This window comes from Furipterus horrens, unplaced genomic scaffold (assembly GCF_987537825.1).
Source record: "Furipterus horrens unplaced genomic scaffold, mFurHor1.1.pri manual_scaffold_10, whole genome shotgun sequence".
NCBI classification, from domain to species: Eukaryota; Metazoa; Chordata; class Mammalia; order Chiroptera; family Furipteridae; genus Furipterus; species Furipterus horrens.
Window position 1 is genome coordinate 44790227 of NW_028327180.1, and position 17263 is coordinate 44807489.

Sequence of the window (17263 nt, forward strand, 5' to 3'; positions counted from 1 at the left end):
AGAATGACAAAAAATTAGGTGGGTTTTAAGCATCTGAAAGTTCTTTATATAAAGCTGAAACCTACTTCTCTGCTATTGACTTCCATTGCCTCTATTCCTGCAAGGGCCATGGAGGGCTGATCCGTCTTCCACATGCCAGCCCTTCAACTCCCTCCTACCTCGGAGAGTCTCTGGTTTAAACCTAACTTCAGCTTCACCCCTCCAATCACCATTCAGAGCTCAGATAGCAGGTGCAACATTTAGACATTTTATATTTGATCTGTGGCTGTGATCAAAACTGTTTTGGCTGCTACCCCTCCAATTGTGTGACTATCCAAACTATCCAACCTCCAAGAGGGCATCGCAGCTTTTGTACTTAGCCAGCCCATCCTCTGCCAGAGCTGATTGGGTCAAGGGTGTAGATTTAACCTACACTGGGTGGATTGGGTTTGCTCTTGGGAAGTTAGAATTGGCATCCAGACATGTATAGGAATCTGCCTGTGGCCTGACCTGAGAACATGGAACTTCGGGCTTATGGGAAGCCATCTTTAGCCATGTGTAGAGAAAAGCAGAGATAAGCAACCATGTGGTGAGAGAGAGGTGGAGGTAGAGGGTAGAGGTATGTGTGGAGGCCTTTCAGTCGTTAGGTCCCTTGAGATGTCCCTATAATAAACTCTTCCTTCAACTAAGCTAGTTTGAACAAGTTTCTCTTTCTTGCAACCAAAAGAATCTTGACTAGGAGAGTGGTCCTGTATACAATTATGGGAACTGGTTAAGTCAACTGTTGTATTAAAGCAAAGAAAGGAGAGATGAGTGATGATTTCAAGGCAACCCAAACTCTTCTTCCTCCTTTTGAGAGAACAAAGGGCAAGGATGGTGAGATGTTATGAAAGAAATTTCTTTTTTTGTGCCAGAGGAGAGGGTTGCTATAGTAGACAGATTCTATGGTGCCCCAGATCCCTGTCTCCTGGTGTCCCTGTGTTAATCCTTCCCCAAGTGTGGGCCTAGTGACTTTTCTAACTAGTAAAATATGGTCAGGTGATGGGATCTATGTGATTATTTGTACATAAATACATAAAACTGTAGTGTCCATTTTGCTAGGGGACTCTCTTCCTTGTTGTTTGATGAGGCCCACTGCCACGCTGTGAAAAGGCAGCCCACAGCCAGTGAGGAACTGAGGCCCTCAGTCTGAGAGCCTGCAGCGAAGGGAAATAAGTGAAGTTCTACTAATAACCACATGAGCTTGGAAGCAGACCCTTCCCCAGTTGAGCCTCAGGTGAGACACAGCCTTGACCCACACCTTGATCACAGCCATGAAGAGGACCCAGTTAAGCTGCACCCAGACTCCTGACCCTCAGAAGCTGTGAGATTAACATATGTTGTTGTAAGCCACTAAGTTTGTCATAATTTGTGATGCAGCAATAACTAATGCAGTTTCTTTCTCAGGCTATAAATCAACATATAATGAAAGAAATCTGCTTGATGTGTTTTGAGATCAATTGCAGGCAAAACAGAAAACTCAATTACAGACCTATATATTTGCTTCTGTAAGATCCCAATGTAAGCAGGACAATATTTGGGTTTCTCAGATATGCAATGGATTCTAGAAAATCCTCTTTGTGGTGCAAGCCTGAAGGCAGAGAGCACAGGGCCAGGGCCAGGGCACCAGGGCGATTCTCTGGGTTCCATGTAGGTCACTCTTCCAGAGACCAGGCACATGGCACATTCAGAGAAACTCGGGGACTTTGTCATGAGCCTGCAACTCCAGAGGAGGGAGAGGACCTGCAAAGCTAGCAAGTCCAGTGCCATACCTCCACTCACTAGCAGCTGCACCTGGCTTATTTTGCAGCTAAGGTCTTTTGGGGAAACAAAATCTTGAGAAGTTATGTCTGTTTAGAAATATGAATTTCATGTGTGGCAAGAGGAGGGTGGTGATGCTAAGGGCTTTGAGTCCATGCAGGGTAGGTAGTGAGAACTACTTATTTGAAGTGTTAATTATGATCTCTGACGCTGAGATAAATCCAGCAGGCAGGATGATTGGCCAGTAACCAACGGAGGACTTGGCTCGCTCTGACCAACAGCGGAGAGCGGGAAGCCTCATCCTCCTTTTATTAGGATTTCAAAAGTTACTAGAACAGGGGGTGTGACATTCCAGCCAACACTAGGAGAATTTTACAAGTGAAAGAATTCTTACAAAGTGTCATTAATATGTAAAATACAGCCAGGGTAACTCCTGGTTTAGCCAGCACCTATCAGGGAAGCAAAGCAGACCCACTAATCCTCAATGCCAGCTCCATTTTAAGACTTTATTAACAAGGAGGCAGATGGAGTACACAACAGAACTCGCTGTTCCCAGGATTCCATGACCCAGTGGCCTTAACAGCCTAAAGCTGAAGGCGGAGACAAGATTTGCTCATCATCTCCTGGGTCATGGGACGATACCCGGGCAGAGGAGCATGAGAATGCCCCTACCCACAGATCTGTGTTCCTGCAACATTGGTTTATGTCTCTAAAGAAGAAAAAGACAGGGTTGGATTAACGGAGAAAAGGTGCCTCCCTCCCCAGTTGTGGAAGGGCATCTTGAAGCTGTGAGGCCCCAGTGTGCTTTGTGGCTGGGAAGAGAACACGGAAGAGAACAAGTCTTTACCTTGAAGAGCTCCATGTCATCTGTGTATTACCTCCAAACAACAGGAATAGTAATACACTTAACTCAGGCACTCCTTTTATTGTACCAAGTTCAAAGGACTTTTAAAAGGGGCCCTGTGTCTTTATGGGTTTATGAAAGCTGGGTTCTATTCTTGGTTCTGCTGCTTGCTATTCCAGTTGACCTGGTGTGCAATAGGAAGGATCTGGTATTCTCTTGGAGCCTACTGTTCTTAAAATTTGGGGACAAAACAAGGAACCAGAGACATAAAGGCACCCCTTGCATTTCTGGTTTTCTAAAAGCGTTTGAAGAATAACTCAAAGCATTTTTGCTTCTGGATGAGGAGGAGACCAGGAATGTGTGCTGGTGCCAACACAGACTGCATGACAAAGGCATTTCCTGTTCTCTTGGTAGCTCTGTTACAATTATCCTTTATTTATCACTAAATGCCTCAAAATGCATGGGTCTATTTCATGGCTCTCTGATGTCCCTCTACCAGCTGAATCTGAAGGTCATGAGGATGAAGAGTGGAAGGGTCCTGCTGTCCGTTACAGGGAGGTAGGCCAGAGTGTGGGCTACCACATGCTTTGGTCCTGGCTTGAGGCCTCTGAGACCAAGGCAAGGTTGGCAAACTTTCTGTAAAGGGCCAGATAGTAAACATTTTATGCTTGGGGGCCAGATGGCTCTGACATTGAATGAAACCATAGATATTACGTAAGTGAATGGACTGGGCTGTATGCAAATAAAACTGTATTTCCAATAAAATCAGGCACTGGGCTGAGCAGTTTGCTGAACTCTGGTCTAAGGGATTGAAAAGATTAAATCTTTATCTTAGAGCAACTACAAGTCTGACTCCTTCCAATAAAAGCAACTGCAAAGGAACTGTGGACAGAGTGCAGGGAGGTCCTGTGTTTGAACCTTGGCTTAGTGGCTGTTACAAAGTTCTTAACATTACATTCAAAGATTTGAATATAGGCATCACTTCCTAGTTTTGTGACCTGGGGCAAGTTGTTAACTATTGTGTGGGTCAGTTTCCTCACCCAACTACGGAGATGACAACACTTAAACCTCAGAGTGGCACAGGTTTCCTGGAGTGGCACTGGGAAGGCACTCAGCATAACAGGTATTTAGTCTAGATTCCGTGGCTGTTGAATCAGAAGTCTAGCTTAGCAAATAGGCCTTTTCCTTCCACTGCATAAATTCATGTTTATCAAAGTTTGCTCTCCTGAGATTACATTATAGTGGGTTCAGGTTAAATAATTCTTGGCAGCCCATTTTTTATGAGCAGGATCCAATTCCTGATAGCACATAGGATCTTCTGACATATTACCCCAGTCTGAGAACTGCAAAATACATGGAAAGGCAGGTGGCTGCTGAAGATAGTTAATTCAAGAGATATTCTATGTTTGTTTGTATTTTTCCTAAGATTTTATTTATTTTTAGAGAGAGAGGAAAGAAAGGAGAGAAACATGGACCTGGCCTGCAACTCAGGCATGTGCCCTGACCGGGAATCAAACTGACAACCTTTCAGTTCGCAGGCCAGCACTCAATCCACTGAGCCACACCAGCCAGGGCGATGCTCTATGATTTTTTTGTATGAATACTAGCTAGGTCAGAATAATGTATGTGGATGCTTGGGACATTCTTCTAATTTATGCACCAGTTTAAATTTCTTAAAAAACATTTCCTCATGCCAACACCAGGGTGCCTTATGCTTAAATACTATAATTTCCACAAACAGGCCCCTGCCACGGTTGTGTTAAACACCACCATAATTTATTTGTTAAAATTGGGAATAATAATGTTTGTTTGAGTGGTAACCACAGGCCGGAAGAACTGATTCTGAAAGATGTGTTTAAGGGAATGAGCTGGGAGGCTAAGAGATGTAAGAAAAGACATTTGGAGGTGAAGTAGAAGGGGCACTGGGCAGCTTACATAATGTCAGTGGGGCTGGGGGCTGAGCAAAGGTTTGGAGCGATTTTGTCAGAAACTGAGCATTTCCAGGTCCTTAAAAGACAAAGTATCCTAGCCCTGGCTGCTGTGGCTCAGTGGATTGAGCATCAGCCTGCGAGCCAAGTGTTGCTGGTTCGATTCCCAGTCAGGGCACATTACTAGGTTGCACGTCAGGTCCCCAGTTGGGGGCGCAAGTGAGAGGCAACCACACAGTGATGTTTCTCTCCCTCTCTTTCTCCTTTCCCCCTCTCTAAAAATAAAAATAAACAAAATAAATTATTTAAAAAGACAAAACTTCAAGTCTCTTTCTCAATTAAAAAAAAAAAAAAAGTCAAAGTATACTTATTTGACAGAGAGGAAAACAAGTCCCGAGAGCTTAAGTGACAAGGCCACAGAGCTTTGTAATGGCAGAACTAGGGACAAAACCCAGATCTGATTCTTGCTTCTTTCACTCAGTTGAACTGCCCAGTACAATCACCCATTGTGTTTCAGATAATCCAAATGGGTCAACTACTTTCCAGAAAAAACCTGCCTATTTTAAGAATCTCTACAGTAAGATAATTAATATAGTATATACTTTCTGGCATCGGACAGTGGTTAAAGAATTCAAAATCTATTGAGTGAAAACTAACAGATTGATCTATCTTTTAATTTTTGACCCTAGGTCTGTGGTTTTCCACTGGGGGAGGGAGCATCTTGCCCCCTTTAGCGGACATTTGGCAATGTCTGGAGATATTTTTAGTAGTGACAACTAGGGTGAGAATGTTCTTGGAACCTAGTGAGTAGGAGCTGGATATGCTGCTAAACATAAACATCTTACAGAGCACAGGACAGCCCCACACCACAAAGAATGATTCGGCTCCCAATAACAGTAATGCCCAGGTTGAGAGACCCTGTGCTCGAGACAGAAATCAAAATGGGAGCTCAGATTGGACGCTAGTGGGCTGTCTTGACCATGGGGGAAAATGACAAGTGGGTAAAGAATTTACCAGCAAAATAATTGTTTCAAAAAAGAATTCACTTGGCTGGTGTGGCTCGGTTGGAACATCATCTGGTTGTGGGTTCAGTTCCTGGTCAGAGCACATGTCTAGGTTGCAGGTTTGATCTGTGATCAGGGCATGTATGGAAGACAACCAATCGATGTTTCTCTTTCTCCTTTCCTCTCTCTAAAAAGCAATGAGAAAATGTCCTCAGATGAGGATAAAAAATAATTCAAAAACTCTTTGGGTTCATAAATCAAAAACTTTTCCCATCCTGTTTATACAGGCATACATTTCATTGCACTTCACTTTCTTGTGCTTTGCAGATACTGAGTTTCTTACAGATTGAAAGTTTGTGGCCACTCAGCATTGAGCAAGTATATTGGTGCTATTTTTAACAGCATTTGCTCGCTTCATCTGTCATATTTTGCTAATTCTTGTAATATTTCCAACTTTTTCATTATTATTATACTTGTTATGATGATCTGTGTTCAGTCAGCAGCCATCAATATGGAGACAATACCCCACACTAGCAAAAGGGACTCACTGAAGGCTCAGATGATGGTTAACACTTTTTAGCAATAAAGTTAAAACTCAGGTATGTATATTTTTAGACATAATGCTATTACACACTTAATAAACTAAAGAATAATGTAAACATAACTTTTACGTGCACTGGGAAACCAAAAAGTTCGTGTGACTCACTTTATTGCAATAGTTTGATTTGCCTGTAGTCCTGATGGCCATTCTGGGTTGTTAATTCTTGCCCTTTATTCTGCCCACTCCCAACGTTTAAACACAACCCACTCACTCTTGCCAAGACACAAAGGCTCACCCTACCCTGATTATCCAGTGTGGGTTACCCCACGGTGGGCACCTTCTCCTCCTTGTCTGCCAGGCACTAGCTGGGTCCTCTGGGCGGGTCACTTCACTTTTCTGGGGTTCAGTTTCCTCCTCTGTAGAGTCGGGAGGACAACAACCATTTCTTCGGCTGCTGAGGGGGTCCCCTCTCGCGCACCACTCCTACCACGAAGGCCTCCCAAGCGCTCACCACAGAGTCCACATTGGTCTCAGTTTTCTAAATCTTTTCCGGTCCCTGAGGTAGGGGCTGTGAACCCCCGTTCTACAAATGGGGAAACTGAAGATGGGAGGTCACGGAACTAGACCACGGTCTCACAGCTTTGTAGGAGGGGGCTACAAGTCGGGGGTCTTCTCTAAAGCCCTCCAACAAACGCTCAGCACCAAATGGGCGCTCGGACGAGCTTCTTATCCTTCCTGGGCTCCTACGATCCTGCTTTCTCGGTCAGCAACCCTAAGCAGCCAAGCTAGATGCTTAAGTGTCCAATCGGCTGCAGGACGCCAGACCTGAGGCGCATGCGTCTGAGTGCGCGCAGGGGCCTGTGGGAGGCTCGCCGCAAGCGCCGGAGGTACAGTCCGGACGCCAGCCCGGTTGTCAGGGCAATCGGGGCGGGGCGGGATGAGAATACGGTGGCGTCGGCATCACTGGTTGGTTAGTAATAGCCTTTTGCCTCGACTCGCGGAAACTTCTCCGGAGTTGTTCTTTCTTGTCCTTCCGTTCGTTCGCTTGTCAGCTGGATAGAAGCTGATTTCTTATCCCCAACAGCATGTGTTATACTACCACCGGCGGATCCCGGCTACGACTAGGTGCTGGTGGGGACGGCTTTAAAGATCTCCAGATGTCACCCCGGTTCACATTTCACGTCATTTTTTTCTTTCCTCTTTTGCCTTTGATTCCTCTCTAATTTATTAACGGTATCTATAACTTATCTGACATCTCCGGCCAGATTTTGCTTAGACCAAAATTAAGAACCTAAATTTTTCACAGGTGACTCAGTGGTGACTAATTCTACAGCAGTATTTCTTTAAATAGAAAGCTTCCTCAGCACCCTAAAAATGATTCACTTGATATAAAATTCATTTAGATACAGGATTCACCCCTCCACTTTCTTTTTTCATTTAGACATAAACCGTTGTCTATGACTGTGCAGGTTGTGCTTAGCTGAGGGCATGGGAATGGGGCTGAATCCAGCCTAGGCTCTGCTCCCCAAGGTGGAGTACAATGCACCTTCTATCTTGTCTTATCACAGTGGGTGCCTTTTTCTTATTTGCATGAAGTTTCTATTTGTGCAAGCTGCCTTCCTGCACATCATAGTTTTACAGTAACCAGTTACGTGGCTTTGGGTTTTATGGAATGCTTAAAACAAGCTTTTATAGTGTGTCATTCCATTTCATTCATGTCACAGGCTTTGTATGGGCCCAAGTATTTGGTTAAAATTAATCATGGTGCAAAGAAGGTCATGGTTGGATATTACTTTGCTCCATGAGGTCATCCAGGATCCCAGATTCTTTCCATCTTGTTGCTCTTCCATGGATTGTCCTCAGATACACGGTAGGAGCTTGGTTGCCTCCAAATTCAAGTTCCAGCTAGCAGAAAAGGGGTGAAGGAAGGCTAGCCAAGTAGGTTTGTGTTTAAGGAGATGACTTACAAATGGCCCTCATGTTTGCTTGAATCCCATTGGCTCAAACACAGTCACGGCCCCATCAGGCTGCCAGTGTTCCTGGGAAATGTAGTTTCTAGCTGGGGGCCATATGGCCAAATAAAATCCAGAGGTTATATTACAAAAGAAGTAAAGGAAGAGTGGATTCTGGGATGGTTAGAGGCTGTAAGCACCTTGAGGGTGTGAGAAACGCTCGCAATAAAAACTGGGACACAGGACTTGAGCAGTAAAGCAAGGCCTTTATTCACGAGTCTGCAGAGCGCGGCGCACCCTCACAGCCAGGAGAATCTGCGCGCCAAGTAGACAAAGATGGCTGGTTTTATAGTCTTGGCTTCCCCACCCTGAAATTGCCACGCAAAGTGAAATTGACTAGCTTCCTGGCCCTAAAGTGAGAGCGATCAGCTCCCCCTCCCTAAGGCAACTAGCTCTCCCTCCCCTCTCCTCCTTCCCAGTTTCTCCATGACTGGTTACTCCGGAGTTACAATCTAACTCGATCATCTAAATGCCCCTACTGTGATTTGTGAATATGCCAATGCTGTCAGCTCCCTTCTCAGAGACCCTTTAATTACATTTGCCCTTTGTTACTAATGACTTTCTACTGGTTTGGGAGTCACTATTTGTTTCCTACAAGGGTAAGAATTAGGTCACTGAACTTTTTGAATAAACAGAAGTTATATGGTATAGGTCACTGCCACAAATCTAATGCCAGCAGGAGTTTCCAATCTTGGGTGTGGTAAAGTTTGCAAACTGGGCAAACACAACCTCTGGTAGAAATTAACAACAACAAAAGAATAGGAAAGAAAAAGAAAAAGAGCCCTGGCTAGTGTGGCTCAGTGGATTGAGAACCAGCCTGCAGACCAAAAGGTTGCTGGTTTGATTTCCCATCAGGGCACCTGCCTGGGTTGTGGGCCAGGCCTCCAACTGGGGACATGTGAGAAGCAACCAACAGATGCTTCTCTCACACATCGATGTTTCTGTCCCTCTCTTTCTCCCTCCTTTCCCCTCTCTCTAAAAATAAATAAAGTATTGAAAAATAAAAAAGAAACTCAAAGTTCTCTGGAGACAAAGAGGAGGCTACCTTTTACAGAGAAATTCCCTCCCTGGTCTCTGATTGGTCCATTTGTATGCAAATAATAAATCCAATTTTGCATGGTCTGATTGGTCCAAATAGCACTGTCCTGGGGCAGGGGTGAGGCAGTCAGCTTAGTATGCTCTAATTGCTCATTATGGAGCAGCTCTGATTGGTCAGTAACGATGAAAATGATATAGCTGTGCAGTTTGGTTAGGTGGGTCAGATTTCAGTCCATTGGTTGAAATACAATACTAGGAACTCCTTTATAAAGGGTTGACTCAGCCTGCAGGAGAATAATGCAGGAAACGGGAGGTTCTGTCTGTATCTTTTTCCTGGAATACAGCATGTGTAAGAGGCCTCTTGGCAATGGCTGTTAGACTTTATGAAATTGTGCCCAGTTAACGATGAGGAAGGAGTCCTTCTTGGCAGATATATTCCTCCTCGGGGTCCACAATAGTGAGTGCTTTGTTTTGTTCTTGGTTGATGAAGGGTCCTGTTATACTTGATAAGCAGCATTGCATAGTGGGGGAAGCATGAATTCCAATCTTGCCTTTGACACTGACTGTAGGCCCTCAACCAAGTTTTATCACCACCAGCATCTGTTTTTCTGAACTGCAAAATGGCTTACACACCCAGTTTTTAGAAGGTGTGGTGAGGATAAATGGAACAAATATATGTGAAACATTTAGCACAGTAATCAAAGCTTGTGGATTCCCTCCTGACCCTTAGCTGTAGTAAAAATATCTTTCTTTTGATTTCACTCTATGCTCCTAATTCCAGGAAGCTGCACAAAAATATACAGCCAAAGGGAAAAGAGGCAAGAATGTTGAAATGTTAGTCTTTTATCTTACTGCTATTAGAAAAATACAATGTGAAAACCATAGCTCTTATTAAACATTAGGGAGCAAGAGACTGTTAGTTTTAAAAGAAATAACACTTAAAGGCACCATTGTCAAAAATTGATACAGACATCAGACAAACCAACTTGAGGGACATTCTACAAAGTATGACCAGTACTCTTAAAAAGTGTCAAGGTCATGAAAGATAAGGAAAGACTTGAGAAACTGCCACAGATTGGAGGAGACTGAAGAGATGTGATAAATACAATGAGGGTTCCTGAATCAGAAAAAAGGGTTATTAGTGGCAAAGGTGGTGGTACTTTTTAAAAGTCTATAGTTCAGTCAATAGTATTGTATCAATATGAATTTCTTAGTTTTGACAAATGTGGCATGGTTAAAGATGCTAACATAAGGGAAGCTGGGTGTAGTGTATATGGGAGACCTGGGTACTGTCTTTGTAATTCTTCTGAAAATCTAAAGTTATATCAAAATAAAGTTTTAAAAAAGTGATACACAAGTCTGAATTTATTCAATTATTTAATTAATTTATTTACTTTTGGTAGCAAAGATGCCAGTTGTTTTCCAAAATATATTCTCTTTTGCTCTTATTGCAGTAGCGTTGTGCTGCTTATCTGGCAGCCCAGTTAGAGGCCACCTTTGCACAGGTGTAGGTAGCCATGCGGCACCGTCTCTCCAGTGGGAAAATGAGCAGTGGTGAGGTGTGGCATTTCTGGATGTGGACCTTAAAGCTCCTCTATGCTGTCTTCCCCTCCTGGTGCTGGAACATGGATATTCCTCTAACCCAGCATCAACCCTGCAGGTGGGGCCAATGCCCTAAGTGATGACGATTACCAGTTGCATTGAGTCCTCCAAAAAGATATGTTCTAACCACTATAGGTGTGAATGTGACTGTGATATTGTGATATACAGATGCTCTTGACTTACAAAGGGGTTATGTTCTGATAAGTCCATCATAAGTTGAAAATATCTCAAGTCAAAAATGCATTTAATACACCTAACTTACCAACATCACAGCTTAGTCGAGCTTACCTTAAACATGCTCAGAACACTTACATAGCCTACAGTTGGGCACAGTCATCTAATACGATGCCTATTTTATAATGAAGCGTTGAATATCTCATGCAATTTATTATGTGTGTTGCTTTTACACCATTGAAAAGTAAAAAAAATCCTAGGTTGAACCATCTTAAGTTGGGGACAGTCAACTTATATCTAATTATATATATATGGTTTTCATCTCCAGTTCCTGGCGCAAATCTCCTAAAATGCTAGTAATTTCCTGAGTGATAGGGATGATAGGTACATCTTTTGTTATAATATTTGGAGTGAGTCCCAGGTTCCTGACACAAGAAATTTTAAAATCCTTGGCATCTCCAGAACGATTAAGAGTGTCTTTGGTATGCTAATGATGACTGGGGGCTGGGAGCCCCTAGGTAGCTTCAGGATGATAGCTGAATGCCAGAAAGATCAAGATATAATTAGAGGGTTGGAACTTTCATCCCCACTCCCCTAACTTTTGGGGAGGGGAGAGGGGTTGAAGAGTGAGTCAGTCACCAATGATTGGTTTATGATTTAATCAATCATGCCTACAGAATATAACCTCCATCACAACCTCTAAACTGCAGGATTTAAAGAGCTTCTGAGTTGGTGAATGCACCTATGGCCAGGAAGGTGATGCATCCCAACTACATGGGACAGAAGGTCCTACATTTGGGCCTCTTCCAGATGTTTCCCTATGTACCTCTTCATCTGGCTGTTCATTTGAATACTTTATACTATCCTTTATAATAAACTTGTAAGTAACTAAGCCATTTTCCCTGAGTTATGTGAGCCAATCTAGCAAATTATTGAACTCAGGGAGGTGATCATGGGGTCTGACTGCAACTCTAGGTATTTAGCATCAGAACTGAATTGAATTGAATTGAATCGTCGGACACCCAGTTGGTGTCTGGAGAGTTGGAAAACTAGTTTGTTGGTGTGAAAACACACGTACACCCATTTAGTGTCAAAAGTGTTGTGAGTAAAAACATTTTAGTAGTGACCTAGTTTGAAAATAGGGCCTTTGCAGGTATCATCAAGTTAAAATAAGTTCATTAAGGGGGATAAACTAATCTGACTGGTGACCTGAAAGATACTATAGAGTGAGACAGATGCAAGATAGCCACGTGAAGACAAGGTAGAGATAGAAGTGATGCTGCCACAGCCAAGGAACACCTACGCCACCAGAAGCTGGAGGAGTCAAGGAAGAGTCCTCTCAGAGCCTTCAGAGGGAACGTGGCCCTGCCTTGATTTCAGACTCTTGGCCACCAGAGCTGTGAGAGAATAAATACCTGATGTTTTAAACTTCTTTGTGGCACTTTGTTACAGCAGCCCTAAGAAACTAACACAATAGTAGAGTTAAGAAAATTGAAATTTCTTTTGAGTCCCAAATGATTGAACAGAAAGGAGCTGCCATGTGCACCTGGCCCACTTACCTGTGGGCAGTTACCCAATAAAGGTTCATACTTTTGTGTTCTTTGAATTGTATACATTTTTGAATGTCTGTTACAGCAACTTAGTTTTTCTTTTTTTAAGATTTTTAAAATTTATTTATTTTAGAGAGAAGGGAAGAAAGGGAGAAAGGGAAAGAGAGTGCAAGAGAAATGTCAATGTGCATGTGATACATTGATCAGTTGCCTCTCACCTACCCCCAGCTGAGGACCTGGACCACAACCCAGGCATGTACCCTGACCAGGAATCAAACCTGCGACTTCTTGGTTTGCAGGCCAGCACTCAATCTACTGAGCTACACTATCCAGGGTGCAACTTAGTTTTTTTTTTTTTTTTTTACCTTGTTAATGAACTTTACAGGATTGAATGCTGAAGTATCTTTCTCCCAGAAGCTGCCCTTCCACTTTCCTTCATCCTTTTTTGCTCATTCCATCTGTTTAAAAAGGATAACTTTCTCTTGTCTTGGAAGATCCCTTGTTTACTGCTGTTACTTTGTGACTGACTCTTCTGAGGGTTGCTTTTGAGGAAGAATTGCAGAAGTTGTAAGACATGTATGTGACAAATTTGGCATCCTGTAACACCAAGCAGATTACCAGTTTTTAGGGTGGAAGGTTTTGGAGAAAACAGCATGAATCAGCCTTCATTATTTGTAAGTATAAAATTAGGAGGGTTTCAAGCTGTCACTATACTCTGCCCTAAGCACATTATTCAAATAAGTTGGCAGAAGAATGTTGTTTGTGTTTGTATTAGGGAATTATGGGTACATAAATCTAGGTCTCAATTAGTGAAATTTAAATGAAGCATATTTTTACAAAGATTTTTATTTTTATTTTTAGAGAAAGGGGAAAGGAGGGAGAAAGAGAAAGAGAAACATTGACCGGCTGCCTCTTGCACTCCCCCAACAGGGAACATGCCCCACAACCCAGGCACGTGCCCTGACCAGGAATTGAACCTGAGACATTTTGGTTCATGGGATGATACCCAACCATTGAGCCACACCAGACAGGGCTGAATTGATAAAGTTTAAAGTTAAAATTCTTTAAGTTTTAGAGGAGGTATCATGTGCTGTCTGGTTGGAGCCTTATCTCTACCATTTCCTGGTCGTGTGGCATTGGGAGAGCTCCTTAACTTCTCTCTCTGCACCTCATTTTCCTCACTCTAGTTTGGGTCCCCTTAAGACAAGGATTCAGGGTCAGGTTGTTTATTTGGGAAGTGTCAAAGAAAAATTATACCAGACATTACCCGGAAAAGGGAGACTACTGCAATGGAGAAGAGAGATTGAACTCAACTCCTAATACAGGGAGGGCAGCTGGAAGTTAGAGCCAATGGGCAGGGTTGGGGAATCAGCGGATGGGCAATTACTGAGAGGAACTTGGTGAGATGTCAAAGGTAGGTGTTTTTTGCTACACTGGGCTCAGCAGGCCAAGGACGAGGCCTAACCGGGAGGAGGGCTCAGAGAAGAAGCCCCACTAAAGTTTATTCAAGGAGGGAGGGTCCTTGTCAGAGGCGACTTTAGGGAGATTGTGATGGAGAAGGAGGAGGAGCCAAGAGAAGGCAGGGTATTGGGGCCACAGGGTAAACTTTCTCCCAACAGTGTCTGTTTGAAAGATGGAGGCAGGGACATTTATCCACTGGATCATGATCTCCGTTGGTTGAGGGTGGAAACCTGGCATGCTTCTTTGAAAACTTTTTATTCTGAAATGATTTTAGACTTACAGGAAGGTGGCAAGGATACTACACAGTCCTTGTATACCCTTAACCCAGCTTCTCCAAATTGTAACATCCTTCATGACCAAGATTACCCCAAACTAAGAAATCCACATTAGTACCTTCTTAAGAATTTCATGGTTCTCCTTTATTTAGCCCAGGAATCCATCCGGGACAACACATCTCACTGAGTTGCTGAGCCTCCTTCTTCTCCTGCAGTCTGGGACGCTGCCTCAGTCTTTGCTTATCTTCATGATGTTAACATTTTTGAAGTGTGCTGGCCAGGTATTTTATAGAATGTTTTCTCACAATTAGATTGAGATTATGAATTTCTTTACAACTGCTTGTAGAGATATGGCTATAGTTTTATACCTGGAAAATCAGTTGTTAAAAATTGTGGTAAAATAGACATAATATTGAATGTACCATCTTAACCATTTTAAGTGGACAGTTCAGTGGCATTAAGCACATTCACATTGTTGTGTGAACATTCCCATCCTCCATCTCCAGAACTCTTTTCAGCTTCCTAAACTGAAATTCTGTCCCCAGTAAAAACTAACTCCCCGCTCCTCTCTTCCACCGGCCTCTGGTAGCCATCATCTACTTTTTTTGTGAATATAATTTGACTGTTCTAGGTATGAGATTATGCATTTATGGCAGGAATTCATAGAAGTGGCATTGTGTCTTTGTTCAGGCTGCAATAACAAAAATATCATGTACTTCTCAGTTCTGGAGTCTGGAAGGCCAAGATCAAGGCATGAGCAGATTTGGCATCTGGTGAAGGTGTGCTTCCTGTTTCTTAAATGCTGTCTTCTTGCTGTGCCCTCCCATGGAAGAGGGGGCCAGGGAGCTCTCTGGGGTCCCATTCATGTGGGCTCCACCCTTATGGCCTAATCACCTCTCAAAGACCCTATCTCCAGATACCATTACGTTAGGCATTCAGTTTCAACATATGAATATTGGGTGTGGTCACAAGCATTCAGCTTATTGCAGTACTTTTGAGTAGATACTATTAGGGACCATGTGATGTGATATGTCAGTGTTAACTGTGACCAACTGCACACCAGGGTCTTTTTTTTTAAATTTTTTTAAAGATTTAATTTATTTTTAGAGAGAGGGAAAGGGAGGGAGAAAGAGGGAGAGAAACATCAATGTGTGGTTGCCTCTTGCACGCTCCCAACTGGGGTCCTGGCCTGCAATCCAAGCATGTGCCTTGACTGGGAATTGAACCAGTGACCCTTTGGTTCGCACGCCAGTGCTCAGTCCACGGAGCCATACCAGCCATGTGGGGATCTTTAACCTTACACTTTTCTCCAACCTGCAGGGTTGGAGAAGTCTGGCAAAAGTGGAAAGATGTGGTGATGCAGCCTTGAGATGGGACACTGTCATAAGAGGTGCCTGAGAGCTTGCAGCAAGTGTACCCTAAAGCTGAAAGCAGAAGGGACTGAGGGGAGGGGACGAGGAGCATCAGAGGGTCTGCTGCAGAGATGATGATAAAACAGCCTGTCAGCTCCAGGGGTATGGTCAGAGTGAAATAGATTAATGCGGTACTTGGTACACAGCAAGTGCTCCATGGGTGTAGCCACTGCTGCAAAATTCCAACATCAAGGTGCAATGGTCTGAGATGATCAAATTGCCAACCCCACAAACTTGCCCAGTGGCAGCACCTTTATCTCTTGGCATTTCCCAAGACTAATGAAGCTAACCAATCCCCAAAGCTCTGAGGCCAGAACTTTTGTGCCCTTCAAGAACTATTTCAGAAATAATCGAACAAAAGTAAAATGACTGAAGCTCAAGGATGTGGTACATCCAGATTCTGCTCCAGCCTCACAGTTTATATAGTCTATTCTCTACACAGCAGCCAGAGGGAGCCTTTGTTTTTCCTTTTTAGTAACGTTTTCCACATTGCATATCACTTTATTTTTGCTTTAAAAAATTGAAACTAAGTTCACAAAACATAAAATTAACCATTTAATAGCGAACAATTCAGTGGCATTCAGTGCATTCACAGTGTTGTGCAACCATCACCTCTGTCTAGTTCCGGAACATTTTTATCACCCTAAAAGAAAACCCTGCACTCAGTAAATGTGAGTTGAATGCAGTAGTCTGAACTCTCACAGTATGGGGGTTCCTTGGAAGGTATTTTATGTGTAGTGTGGGGGCTGCACCTTTGTATTGCTCAACTTTGCTTTTCTCCCTCTTCTCATTTGGGTTTGAGCTGAGTAAACAATAAATCACTCATTGATTTGTTCATGGACCATCATTTATTTTGTCAGGCATTAGACCAGATGGTGAAGACACAGAAATGGAAAAATTTGTCCTTGCCTTCAAGGTAGTTACACCGGATAGAGGAGACAAATGAAGCAATTCAACGTGGGACATATCAGAAACCTCAGAGATGGACAAACTATAGCCCCCCACCTGTGTTTGTAAATTAAGTTTTATTGGAACACAGCCATGCCCATTTGCTTAATATCGTCTACAGTTAATTTCACGCTACAGCTGACAGAGTTGAGGTATTGCAACAGAGATCATCTGGACTGAAAAGCTGGAAATATTTACTACCTGGCCCTTTTAGGAAAAAGGCTTGCCAACCTTTGGTATATATAATTATGTTATATTTAAAGTGGACAGAGAGTACTGGAAACTGAGGAGGGGCAGTAAACAGCTGGGATAGGGGAAGTTGCAGGAATAGGCAGGCTTGCTGGTGCTAAGACTTAGGTCCATATATGCAGAAATCTTAAGTGTTGGGCTCAGGAAATTTTTTCACATTTGTCCATACATGTAACCACCACCAGGATCAAGACATAGGCTACCTCCCACCCTCTGAGCCTCCCCAAACTATTTGCGTAAATGGCACCGTGCTATGGATTGCGTGCTTTGTCCAGCTTTTCACTAGTGTTCTGGGCTGCATCCTCGCTTGCTAGCCTTGCTGTTGCCTGGAGTTCTGCTGGGCAGACGCAGGAGTGAATGTGCATGCGTGTGTGCATGGGTGTATGTGTGAAAGGCTCCACCGTGAGGTTCAAACCAGTTGGAGGTAGAGCTGCACTACTGATTTT